This window comes from Corapipo altera, unplaced genomic scaffold (assembly GCF_003945725.1).
Source record: "Corapipo altera isolate COAL_440 unplaced genomic scaffold, ASM394572v1 58, whole genome shotgun sequence".
Taxonomy (NCBI): Eukaryota; Metazoa; Chordata; class Aves; order Passeriformes; family Pipridae; genus Corapipo; species Corapipo altera.
Genome location: NW_020884898.1, coordinates 5,566,259 through 5,578,886, shown reverse-complemented (window position 1 = coordinate 5,578,886; position 12,628 = coordinate 5,566,259). Strand labels below are relative to the sequence as shown.

The 12,628-nt window shown below is 40.9% G+C and overlaps 1 protein-coding gene across 1 annotated transcript in view; it reads left to right on the top strand.

The window, feature by feature from the left end:
- JAM2 (junctional adhesion molecule 2) overlaps window positions 1-12,628 on the top strand; it is a 40,934-nt gene that overhangs the window by 260 nt on the left and 28,046 nt on the right. The window lies entirely within an intron of this gene.

The following is a 12,628-nucleotide window of genomic DNA, read 5'->3' as shown; positions in this document are numbered from 1 at the left end:
AACCCCGGGACGGGGGGGGAGAGGGGGGTATCGCTTCCCCTCCCTCACCCCGGAGCCAGAGGAGCCAACTCGCATCTCCAGCAGCGAAACGCGAGCGAACGCCGCAGCCGGGGCGGTGCGCGCTGATTATTTCCATGTGTCTCTTGTTTTCACACAGATGTAACCTGTTTAAGCCCGGCCTGTTTGAGCGCAAGCCAGCGGTTCTCTGCCGCCGTGCAAACTTTAAGATGCGGGCTGCGTAGTTTGCGTTTCTGATGGCCTTTACAAGGTGAATGAGCGAGGGACCGCGAGTGTGTTTTCTGTTGACGGCGCTGAATGGTGCTGTTCCAGGACAGAGTTCTGTGTCCAGTATTTTTATGGTCATATCGTCTTAACTCCTTAAAAACTGGCGAGGAGTAGGGAATATTAGAAGAAATTGGGAAAAGGTTCCGCACCCAGAAAGCGTATGGAAATAAGAGAATACAGATCACGGGGCCAGATACCTGCGGAGAAGCAGTGAATTAACAGTGTTACAGTGCCAGTCGTGTTAAGGCTGTCACTTTAAGATCACGTCTTAGAGTGTTCCTGTTCTATGCTTCTTGTGTCTTACTGGTGTTTTAGGGAAAGAGGTACACGTGGAAATAGTGTTTTGAGAAGACTTACGTAGCACAGTTGTGCAATGAAATGGTCAGTCTGGGGTGGGTTCTCAGTGCATTACGGATATGGCACATCCAGGGTGCTCATGCTGGGTATGTTTTGAGGTTTACCTTTCACTCCTCCTCACCTAACAGAAACTTAAGTGTGGAAACTCCTCTTTTTGCAGATGAGTCCTGTTTAGGAGAGGCTTGAAGTGATGTCTGTGTGATAGGTCTTTGGCTGGCTTCATGTTGGTTTCTCTTTTCCTCTCTCTTTGCTTCTGCAAGACCTTAGGGAAATGTTGGGCTGTTAGATGAACAGCTAGTGCAGACTTTCTCTTTCATATAGCAAATAATAATAAATACTATTTTCTTTGTGTTTTTTTCCTTCATTTGTTCTTAATTGCATCTGAGCCAGTGAGCTGTGGGGTTTTTTTGTTGACAGGTTTTGGTTGTTCAGGCTGCTCAACTTTCTGATTAACTGTGTCTGTTAGCAGTGCTGGCTTTGACTAGTGAGGAAATGATAGAGTGTGGTTTGGAAGCAGTACAGTGCATCGAAGTCTGGTGCCTACATTGTTCTAAGACTTACTTGTTTGGGTTTTTTTTCCTCTTCCTGTCCCAGTTCCCAAAAAAACACCAGGTGAGAAGCAGGTTTACCAGCAAGGTGCTGATAAGAAGTCTTTGCATGAAGAAAGTGACTGTAGGTGTGTGGCTGTGCAGATGCTGATTGTTTGTGAGCCAGAGGAAATCTAGGCAGAAATTCAGCAGCAGCCTGGAGCCTGCTGCTGCTGCTTCTGTGGCTGGAGCGCATTCACAGGAACAATAAGGCTGAGTAATTCTGGCATCCAAGTCAGGCATATGGCCTGAGCAGTCTCTTATGTGGGACCCACATGCTCTGGAGAGCATGGGGAGCGGGAAGAAACTAGTGAGGGGAAAAAAAGGAGTGAGTGATACCCGACAAGCAGGGTGGGTGGGAGTTGGTCTCTTCTCCCAGGCAACCAGTGACAGGACAAGAGGGCACAGTCTCAAGCTGCACCAGGGGAGGTTCAGGTTGGACATCAGGAGAAATGCCTTCACAGAAAGGGTTGTAAAGCATTGGAATGGACTGCCCAGGGAGGTGGTGGAGTTGCTATCCCTGGAAGTGTTCAAGGAACAACTAGACATGGCACTCAGTGCTCTGGTCCAGTTGATAAGGTCATGATTGGTCAAGGGTTGGACTCGATGATCTTTTCCAACCTAAATGATTCTGTGATTATATGATTATATTGTGGGGTGGGTGTAGAGAACTTCCTTTGTAGCTGAGCTGCAGAAATTAAACGCTGTATAAGTTAGTCACAGGACATTTTCAGTGAGAACATACTAAGAAATATTCGTGACCTGCAGAACTAGTGCTTTCTCTGAGCTAAGCCTTGCCTTTCACCTTTAATTTAGGGGAAGGAAAAGGAGTTGGGGGTCTTTAATCATGTTGTCTCTCAAGCTTTGGAACTGATGGTATTGGGAAAATTTTAAAAGGTGCCACAGAGCACCTGTGAGCTCTGTTGGCAGGACAAAAAATGTACAGAAATTATTGTTATTAACCATCATGGCTACTCTGGAGAAGATATGTACTGATGAGCTGGTCTTTCTGTCAAGCTTCTAAGTGTGATTTTTCTTGCATTAGTGTACATTAAAATTAAACTTAAAGTTAAGTTGGTGATTCTGGAGGCTAATCCAGCAGATGTGTCTGTGTGAGGGCAGTGCAGAGGCAATAAATAGTATTCTTGCATAAATATTTGATGGCGCTCACCAGGTTAGTTTGATTGAGCAATAAATAAGGTGATATTTTGTTTGTTTGTTTATTTTGGCTTAAAAAGCCCTATTCCTTATTCCTCAGGAATCTTTCAGTCAGATACAAAAGGCTTTTTTGTTCTAGAAACTCTGTGTCTTTCTCCCCCATGCCCAAAAAGCAATGACTGCATGACTGCATTAACTGTAGGCATTAATAGTGGAAGTCTTTATGCTGTCTTGACTATATGTGTTGTACAACTGATGTACTCAAATTTGAGAATACTGACAACCCCCAGTCTTCAGCTGAACCTTCTTTGCTGGATTAGCTTGGAAGGAACTCATTTCCAAATCAGACCATAATCAGGTGAGATGGGATTTCTTAAATTTGTAAGACTTCATACTTCTCTAACAATACCTGTTCACTGTAATGCTGTAAAGCATTACCTGGTTTTGAGGGCAATGAGGGAAAGAGGCATCAAAGGAAGGTTCCTTCTCTTGCTGTTTTAGGTGAGAAGCAGTTTTTCTTTTCTATAGGCTGCTCACAGTCTATAAAACTGCACACTCTTAGACACCCTCAACATAAAATGTGAGAGGAGAGTAACCTACTTAAATATAGACAAACAAATGAAAGCTAACTACAGAAAAGCTATGTGTGTTTCTGTCTTCAGCCTAATACTTTTCTTTAATGACTGTGGTGACACTGCACAAGACACCCAAATGCTTCTTGGGAGCTGGTGGGAAGACTTTCCTGTCTTTGAAAGGGAGACATGTTTCCCTCTAGCTCATTTTATAACCTTCAGAATTTTTCCCTCTGGGTTAGATCCTCAGGGCTCAGAAGAAACTGGCTGTGAATTACTGGCATGTCTTCCAGAAATCATGGCCTTTGCTGCATTTCAGCAAGTCATGCTGTTTTCCTTAAATTTAGGCATGCTGCTTGGAAGTGGCTCTGAATTCCTAAGAGGACTCAGCCACAAGACAGGCAGGGGCTCTGTCTCTCTCCAGCAGAGAGAGCTGGTCACTGATGGCCCCATGGTATCCTTATTTTAGGTTCCTGGCCCCATAGTCTGCTACTGGATGTGCAAAAGAGAAAATGAGTGTGACTGTCTTCCCTCACTGCAAACGAGAGACAGGAAATATACCTGGAAATGTCATGTCAAGACAGTCACATTTTTTCATTTCCCCTGTTTAAGGTGGATATATGCAACGGGAGGACTTGTTTTTGTTGTTGCCTGGCCTCTGGGAGCCTGTTTTCTTAGCTTTAAAGTTGCAGCAATTCTTTGTTCGTGTTGTAGGATATCTGTTTCTGGGAACTGTGAATATCATAGGGCATCTGGCATTAATAATGAGAGTTAAAACTACCACTGTGATTAGCAGATCTGATTGAGCCTGGATGAGGTCTTCCTATTGGTCATTTAACTGAATTACACAATAATGTTTTTGTGATTATTTCCTGTATTATACCTATAATTCCTACTGCAGCCTGTTTTGGTAGCTGCCAGGTTCTGCTGCAGAAACTGGCCAATGCCAGTGCAAATGATTAGGTAAGAAAGCAGAAGTAATTGAGCTTTGACATCACATTTTCTGTTCAGCTGACTGATTTAACAAAATACCTGGGTTCACCTTTCATGACCTAGAGCTACCAAACTTGTCCGCACCCACTGACTAACCCCAAATGTTATTTGGGGTGTGCGCAGACCTGTTTTTAAAGAAGTGAGCTAAAAAAGTTAGAGGTGTTCACCCTTCTTCAAAGGCTGCCCCAGGTGCTGCTGGTTGCTGGAGAGGAGTCTTCTTGTAAAGTGTGGGAGAATCTTCTTGTACAATTCTTAATATCTTCTGATATCAAGAAAATTCAGTTTCTTCATAAATTCCCAAGTAAATAATAGTGATAGTTCTTCACTGGAGATAGTGACATGCATGTGAACCTTCTGCAGTAAGCAAGCTTCCCTTGTTTGAGGGGGAGTGAATTTGGGTTGATGATGGTTTTGGAGGGTCAGGAACAACTTTTTAGTAATAAAAGTTTACATCTGGTATGATCTAGTTAAAGTCCATCAACACTCAAAATGTCATCTTTCTGTTGGACCAGTTCTGTTTACACAGTCTATACTGGCTTCCTGCACCTGGCAATCCCTTTTAGGAACACTTTTTCTAAAAGTAAGGCTTAGTGTCTTACTTTCCCTTTGCAATGCTAGAGGTGACTCCAGTGCAAATGCTTATGTAAAGGAAAGTTACTAAGAAATGTGGACACAGCCAGAAACATCCACATCACAATATAAATATCTTCTATATTAAAGCAATTGAAGCACAAGTTAGACATTTGTATTTGCCCTTGCAGACTGTTTGCCAGGGCCATATGGAATGGCTAAATTAAGGTTCCCTTGAAGTTATACAACGATATCAAGCAAAAAAAAAAAAAAAAGGCATAAAACAGTGTATCTGTGGATGTATACAATGAGCTGTCTCATTGCCGGGTTTTCTTCTGTGGCTGGTTGGTGTTTTTCTCTCCACCATGAAAACTTTGTTACATACGTATGGGAGAAGAGATGGTTTACAAGTTCTTACTTTCTAGTTCAGTGGCTAGTTCAATTCTAGTTCAGTACCGTGGGGTGAGCACTTCAATGGAAACTGAGGGAAACCTTATGTGGAAGGTGAAGGGCAACTTGTTTTCAAGTAATGAATTCTAGTCATGTTAGTTCACACACTCCTACCTCCAGTTTTTTTAAGCTAACTTTGTTGCAGTTTCATTTTCTGGCATGTCTTCTATCATTCCCAGTACTTCGTAAAAAATCAGTTTTTGCAAAACATTTTTGCAGAAAAGCCTGTTGTGTCTTCCTCAAAGCACTGTAAGTGACTGTGCTGTAATTCCACCTCAGGAAGCTTAAAGCAAATATTATGATGTCTTGTAATCAAGACAAATGCTTTGTTTCTTTCATCTAAATACTGAGGTTTTTTAGGGAAATGAATATGTATTTCAAAGAATGAGACAGCAGATTGTGTTCACCTGTATTTCTAAAGTCACTTTTTTGTCTGGAGGACTCCAGTGAGTTATGTCACCTCTGTGCTCACAATATATCATCAAGCATTCAAGTGCTTACATAAAATTTCTTAAAGCAGGCAGAAGGCGAGCTTGGCAGCTGAACATCTGGTCCTGTTCACTTGTCGGTTTCTAACACACGCTGGGAGGTGAAGGAGCTTTCGGAGAAGGAAAAAGAGAAAATGGCCATTTCTGAACAACAGCAAATAATCTAACAGTGGTAGTTGTTGAACCACTAGTAAGTCTGTAAATAGGAATTAAAGTCTGTTAATAGGAACTAAGGCTGTTAATAGGAATTAAACCAGGCATCCAGTTTTACTCAAAGATTATTTGCAGGTGAAAACGTGATAGAAAAAATTGGTAGTAAACCTTTCTGAATGCTTGCTTTATACCAGTTCAAAACTTCGCAGCTTTAGTAAGAGATGGGAAGATTAAACTTGAATTGAAATAGCTACAACTTGATTTTGGCTGTTTAAAGAGGTAAGAAATGGTCAGATTTGAGCTGGAAAGAACAGACCCTACAGGTATGAAGTTTCAATGAATATATTTACATAGCTCTTGGGTGGATTAACTTCTTAAGTGTTGAACATGTTTTTGACCCTGTCCAAACCACTGGATCAGACTCAAAGGGAAACAAAACATATTATTGTCTGGATGGAAAAATTATGTATTACAGGGTTGTTTTGATACCAGATAATGTTAACAATGTGGGCTACATTTGTTGTTCACAAACTGCTAGCATAGTAGTTGGAGGTAATGATGGAACATTCCTGATAAGTGACTTTTGCTCAAATGAATACAATAAAGAAACCAAAATGATTGTGTTGTATCTCAGCTTGCAGAAAGTGCCCAGTACAAACTGAGAGACAGTCTGGGGGGTGCTATGCTAAGAACTTGTGTATGTTGGCTAGATCTGGCTTAGAGTTGGAGAAGTGTTTGTGCTTGGCATACTTGTAAACATAAGATGAAATGATATGCAGAAAAGCAGCATTTGAATGCATATTATGTGAGTTAGACAGCAGTTTGCCATTAGAATGTATAGACAGTACTTATCTCTGGAGGGCCTGGCTCATAACCAAAGCCACCTAGTAGCTATAATGACAAAGTTAATAAAATGTATCATCTGGAATGATATCTGTAGGATGCATAGATGTGTTTAGGTGCATGTTGTGCACCTTTTGAGCTCTAGTACCCTTACTGTTTCCATAAAATGGTCTTAAAAGTAAATATTGGTTCTTCGCACGTTAACTATTGTGCCACCTAAACTGATTTTCTACCCCTACTCCAGTCCTTGAGTAGGTCAGCCACAAAGATGAGAAATTCTCTCTTGAACTCTTGGCTTTTTGTTTTGTGGCTCTTGTTTCATGTACCCTTGTGCCAGATTGATTGGAATTTCAGGGAGCATGACAGGGCTTTGATGCAGCTTTGACACTGTTCAAACTGGTGTTGCTGACCACTTCCCAAAACTGGGATTTGGATATCCCAGGTATTTAATAACAGAGGGCTATATTTCTGTATTTGGGAAGTCTGCTTCTCCACCTAAATAGAGAAAAATCTGAGAGGGAAAGGTGGATGGGGATGAGAAGCAATGGCTTTTGTGTCCCAGGACCCTGGAGTGCTCTTGGCCCGGAGCCCCTGCAGTTCTTTCGTGTGAGGGTGGTGAGGCACTGGCACAGGTTGCCCAGAAAGTCTGTGGATACCCCAGCCCTGGAAACATTGAAGGCCAGGTTGGATGGGACTTTGAGCATCCTGGTCTAGTGGAAGGTGTCTCTGCCCAAGGCAGGGTGTTGGAACTGAATGGACTTTAAGGTCCCTTCCAACCCAAACCATTCCATGATTCTGGATTGAGGCACTGTAATGCCTTGGCTGGGGCACTCTGAGCCACTGTTTTCTTGTCACAGGGGTTTGCTGGGTCTGATGGACTGGTGTTGTGGTATTGAGCTTGGGGTGAGTCAGGTATTGCAGAAAATAAAGCCCTTAGCTGACCCATGCTATAGGAAAGGGGTGTGCATTAATTAACTCTTAACTTACCCATGTTAATTCTAAATAGAAATATATGCTTTTTTAATAACTGTGATATGCCTGAGGACTCTTCAAATGCTGCTGCTGAATTGTAATGTGACCTCTTGCCTATTAAGATGTTATATGGCAAAATTTGGGAAAAGGTATAAATATTAGTAACTTCTAACACGTAAATACATATATTTAATTGCTTGAAACTTAGAAGATTATAAGTGATCAGGAAATTATACTGCACATAAACAACTCCGGTTTGTTTCAGATGTCCAACACCTAACTGTTGGACTGATTAAATAGAGGAGGATTATCTCTAAAACTGAAGTATTAGAATATCAAAGGGATACATCACTGGTATCTGCCTAGTGCTGTTCAGAAACCAAAAATTGTGATAAATGTTGCTGGTTTGAGTTCTTTTATTGTGTGTTATTGGTTTGTTGGGTTTTTCTTTGTATCTGTCCACACCTCCTACCTTTTTTTTTTTTTAAAGAACAAATATGTATCACAGGGTCCCCTGTGGAAAGTGGGGAAGATGTCTTGTGTTTTTCCTTTTTCTTCTTTTTTTTTTCCTTCTTTTTCCTCTAGTGTCCACATAAAGCCCAAATAAAAATTCATTAATAGCAATGGTTAGATGTTGGAAGAGTTTGTGCAGAGAAGGTCTTTATCCTCCAAGAAGCCTTAGTAGCTTTCCATTTAAATGTCAGTAAATATTTTTATGCAAATGATATATGCTTTATTTTTAGTCAGTATTTGAGTATTCTTTGTATCTTGCAATGAATGCTGCTGTTGCCTTCTGTTCAGCAGCATAATGGTCCTCCCTGGTGTAATGTGAGTCAGCAAATCACACAGAGGTCATAATCATTTGAGAGGCTCCTGGAAGGAGAGTCAATATTTCAGTATTGGAATAGGGCAAAACAACATCTGAGAACGTACTAAGAGAGGGAGGGTTGGGGCAGACAGGTGTAAGATTTTTAAGACAATGCTGTTGTAGTATTGGAGTGACTAGTAGCAAATGCATTTAGATACTCCAAAGCCACTGGTAACATCAAAGTTGGCACCTGGGAGAGGAGATAGAGAAAAGTGAGCAGATATATCCATAGTGGAATTATGCTTAGATATCAAGAAGCAGCCCTTTGGGCTGTGTGATGTATGGTTTTGTTACTTGCTAGACAGTCTAAGAGGCCTTCACATAATTCCATTTGTAAGTCAGTTGCTTTATTTTTTTTTTCCTTTTCTGAATAAGACCTATATCCTGGACATCAGCTAGTGCTATTTTAGGGGGCAGAAGTCATCTGGGGAAGCTGTTTGTCGACAGGAGATGTAGAGAAACTTAACTAAATTTTTTTTTCAGCTCAGCTGATCCACTGTCACTGCATACTCTGCTTCTTATTTCATTTGTGTTCCAATTGTATTTCTGTCTGAGTCCCCAAGCCTGTAACAGTCCACACAGAGTTACTGTCTGCTTTTTAGTTGTGTCCAAATCCTTGGCTGCCTTTTTCCAAGGAAGCTTCTATGCCTAAACAGGGCAAGAGGCTTTGTTATGAAATTAGTCTTGTTAAGTAGAAGATATGTGTAGACTTGACTGTGAAGAGTTGCATTATATAGCTGTAAGCTCTGAAGTGGATAATCTTTCCTCAGTAAGAGTAATAATTTTGTCCTGTAAGGAGCCTATTCCTTTTCTACCCTAAAACAACACCTGACACTCATAAACCATAAAATCTTATGGGCTTATTTTCCAGAGTTGCTTTCAGCAGAACTGTCGCGCTTTGACTGATGAGTTCCTCTTCAAGAAGAGAAATGCTGGTAGCAATGTATTATTCAAAAAGCCATATTGTTCCCTTTCTTGATTTCTTAGCCACTTGTAGCTCTGCTGATGTTCTGTACCATCCAGGCTCATTGCAAGAAGCTCAGCCCTGCAACAGCACTGGGAATAAATATGTAGATGTGCCCAGATTCTCTAGGAGTTGGACTTGATGATCACTGTGGGTCCCTTCCAACTCAGCATATTTTGTGATTCTTGATAAAGTAAATTTCTTCTGTGAGTTTAGAGCTCAACTCCAAAGACTTTATTTTGTGTTTGGGTTCCTTGTGATCACAGTGTTTATGCTGATGTGCATTTGCCAGTATAATCTCTTTGCCAGCATAGTCCTTGGACCATTCTTCAGTCAAAGTGGTATTATTTAGTCTTATTACAATCAGACAATCTGGACCAGGGCAGTGATGGTCCCCCTGTACTCGGCACTAATGAGGCCACACCTCCAATGCTGTGTCTGGTTCTGGGGCACTCAATTGAGGAAGGACACTGAGGGGCTGGAGTGTGTCCAGAGAAGAGTAACAGAGCTGGGGAAGGGTCTGGAGCACAAGTCTGAGCAGCTGAGGGAGCTGGGGGGGCTCAGCCTGGAGCAAAGGAGGCTCAGAAGGGACCTTTTCACTTTCTACAACTACATGAAAGGAGGGTGTAGTGAGGTGAAGTCAGATTCTTCTCCCAGACAATTAATGAAAGAACGTGGCATCAAGCTGTGCTGGGGAGGTTCAGGTTGGACATTGGGAAGAAATTCTTCATAGAAGGGTTGGTCAAGCATTGCTATGGGCTTCCCAGGAAGGTGATGAAATCATCATTCCTAGAGGTGTTCAAGAAATGACTGGATGTGGCACTGAGTGCTCTGGTCTAGTTGACAAGATGGTGATCAGTCAAAGGTTGGGCTTGATGATCTTGGAGGTCTTTTCCAACATAAATTTTTCTGTAATTCTGTGATTTCTAAAGGAAATTTCAGTTTAAGCAATAATAGTGTTACGCAGGTTTCTAGAACATCTCTAGTATCCCATGAGCAGTTGGTTATAAAGGGAATATGGACAAAAGTAGGCAAAGCAGATGGTAAAACAGTAGTTTAAAGCAGCAAGAGATGCCTTGCTGGCAGGCACGGCTTCATGAAATGTGTTGTTCTATTGACTCTCACAAGTATTCTAGAAATGTGTTGTTCTATTGACTCTCACAAGTATTCTAGTAATGTAACACATGGGTTTTGATGATATGTGTGCTGTAGAGTAATGCAGGCATCCATTTTTACCACTAGACTTTCAAGCACTTAAGTTGTGCTGGAGGACCCAGGGGGCTGAATCCTTAATTACACATGTTTTTTTCTAAAAAAATAAAATAATGGCTTCAAAATTTTTTTTTGTTGTGTTTTTACAGCATCACAGGATTGCTAACATCTTTTTTTGTTTTGTTTTTGTGACAGTGAAAGAGCTGGTACTGTCTTAGTGTAAGTACCTGCAGACAAGACCATCAAATCCCATTACAGGAAGCAGCAAACCACTGAATTGTGAATATTGGCTCATGTACTGAGCTTTCTCTTCTTCTGACGTAAAGCACCAGTGTTTCATCAGGGAAATACTCTTGAGGATGTGACTCCTAACACATCTCTCCTGTTGAAAAGCTATGATGATCACCAAGTTAAAATTTATGCTTGATTTAAAAATGGAGGCACCGAGTTTGTTTATTCCTGTTTCCTGTGTAACTTTCCAGTGTTGTTCTAATGTTTTCTAATCTGAATACCCAGATGTTGTTTTGCTTGTATAGCTTTTAATGTGATGAAGACTGTAGTGGTTTTGGTTTGTTTTGTTTTTTTAACTCTCTTCATCCCCGTTAAGGAAAACTTGGCACCTCTTATACTGTGACCTATTGTTCCTAGCTGTTACCTTCCGCAGGATTTCTTCTAATCAGCCTCCTCCTTTAAGCGTGAAAAACATCTTCTGTTTATTCTAGCTCCTCTTGGTACTTATCAGCCTTAATGGAATTAAAGGAGTGGCTTCAGTCTTGTTCACATGGGCCAGAAGATGATTCTATAAAATTTGGTATTAAAGAACTAAATTATCTATTAAAGGCCTGTAGAATTAATGTTAAAGATGCATATTCATACTGTAAACTACAATGTTGATTGAAAGTACTAGTCATCAAACATGATTGTTAGTTTCTTCTGGCAGGAAGACACTGTTGAGCAACCTTGGCAGTGTAAAAGATCATGTGTGAATGGAAATGGGATGAACTAAGTGGTCATCATGTTCCCTGCTCATGTTAGCAAAGAATCTGGTCTGTAGTCTGGAGGGAAAAACTAGTTCAGTGCTGTCTGTCACTTAATAGGATACTGTCCTGAAATACAAGGTTCGAGTGGCATTTACTCAAGTGAAACCACCACCCCTACCCCCAGTTACTGGAAACATCTTCTCAGAAATCCCAAATTCACAAAGCATTGCACAAGGCTCTTGCTGAGTATTTGTATTTAAAGAGCATCCTACTGTTTTTGGAAGGACTCTGAGGTTTTTGGGGTTTCTTTTAATTGGCATGCTAGCTAGAATGAGGTCATGGTAGTGTGTCCCAAAGTCAGCAAAATTTGAATGAGAGAAAGCCTGTGTCAAGCCCTTTTTAAAAACTCACCACAAGGAGTTACTCACGTATCCATTGTATATAAAAGTATATTTTAGGTCAATATTTGCTTCAGAGGGCTTTAGCTATAGTTGGTCCAAGTAGCTCTCCTGCCTGCTACTTAGGATGTGTTTGCAACAATTCTGATTAGTGATAGATATAGATATATATATAGTCCTATACCTTGAGAGGCCGGACTTTAGTATGTACTTGTACATATTCCTGCTCTGCTGTGAAAGTGCTTTGTAGAAATCTGAGATTAATCTAAAAGGTGTTGAGAAGATCCACTAGGGAAAAACTTCTACGAACTCGAGAAGGGACTGAGAATGGCAGAGGGGTTGGATGTAGATAATCTTTAAGGTCACTTCCAACCCAAACCATTCTGTGAGGCACAGGAAATTTGGTTCCAACTTAAATGAAAAAGAATAACTGTAGGATGAGACATCTCTTCACTTTACTGATGTATTTATTTACAACAAATTTAAAATTGTAGCATTCAGATGTTCTTCCTAACATCTGGGAACATGCTCCTCTGGTAAGGCAGCTTGTCTGACTTCACTGGTTCTGAATGAGCAGGAACTCCAGTTTCATATGGTGTTTACTGGAATTGTAACTAATGTTGATTCATAAAATTGGAAAGTAAACTAAATCTAATTTCAGACTTTTTAAGATAAGTAATGGGTGTACTTGTAGGTTTATAAATCAGGCGACTTCATGAAACTGTTTATCTTTTCCAAATCACTTGGCAATTGCAGCAGAAGTCACTTAAGGGCTGTA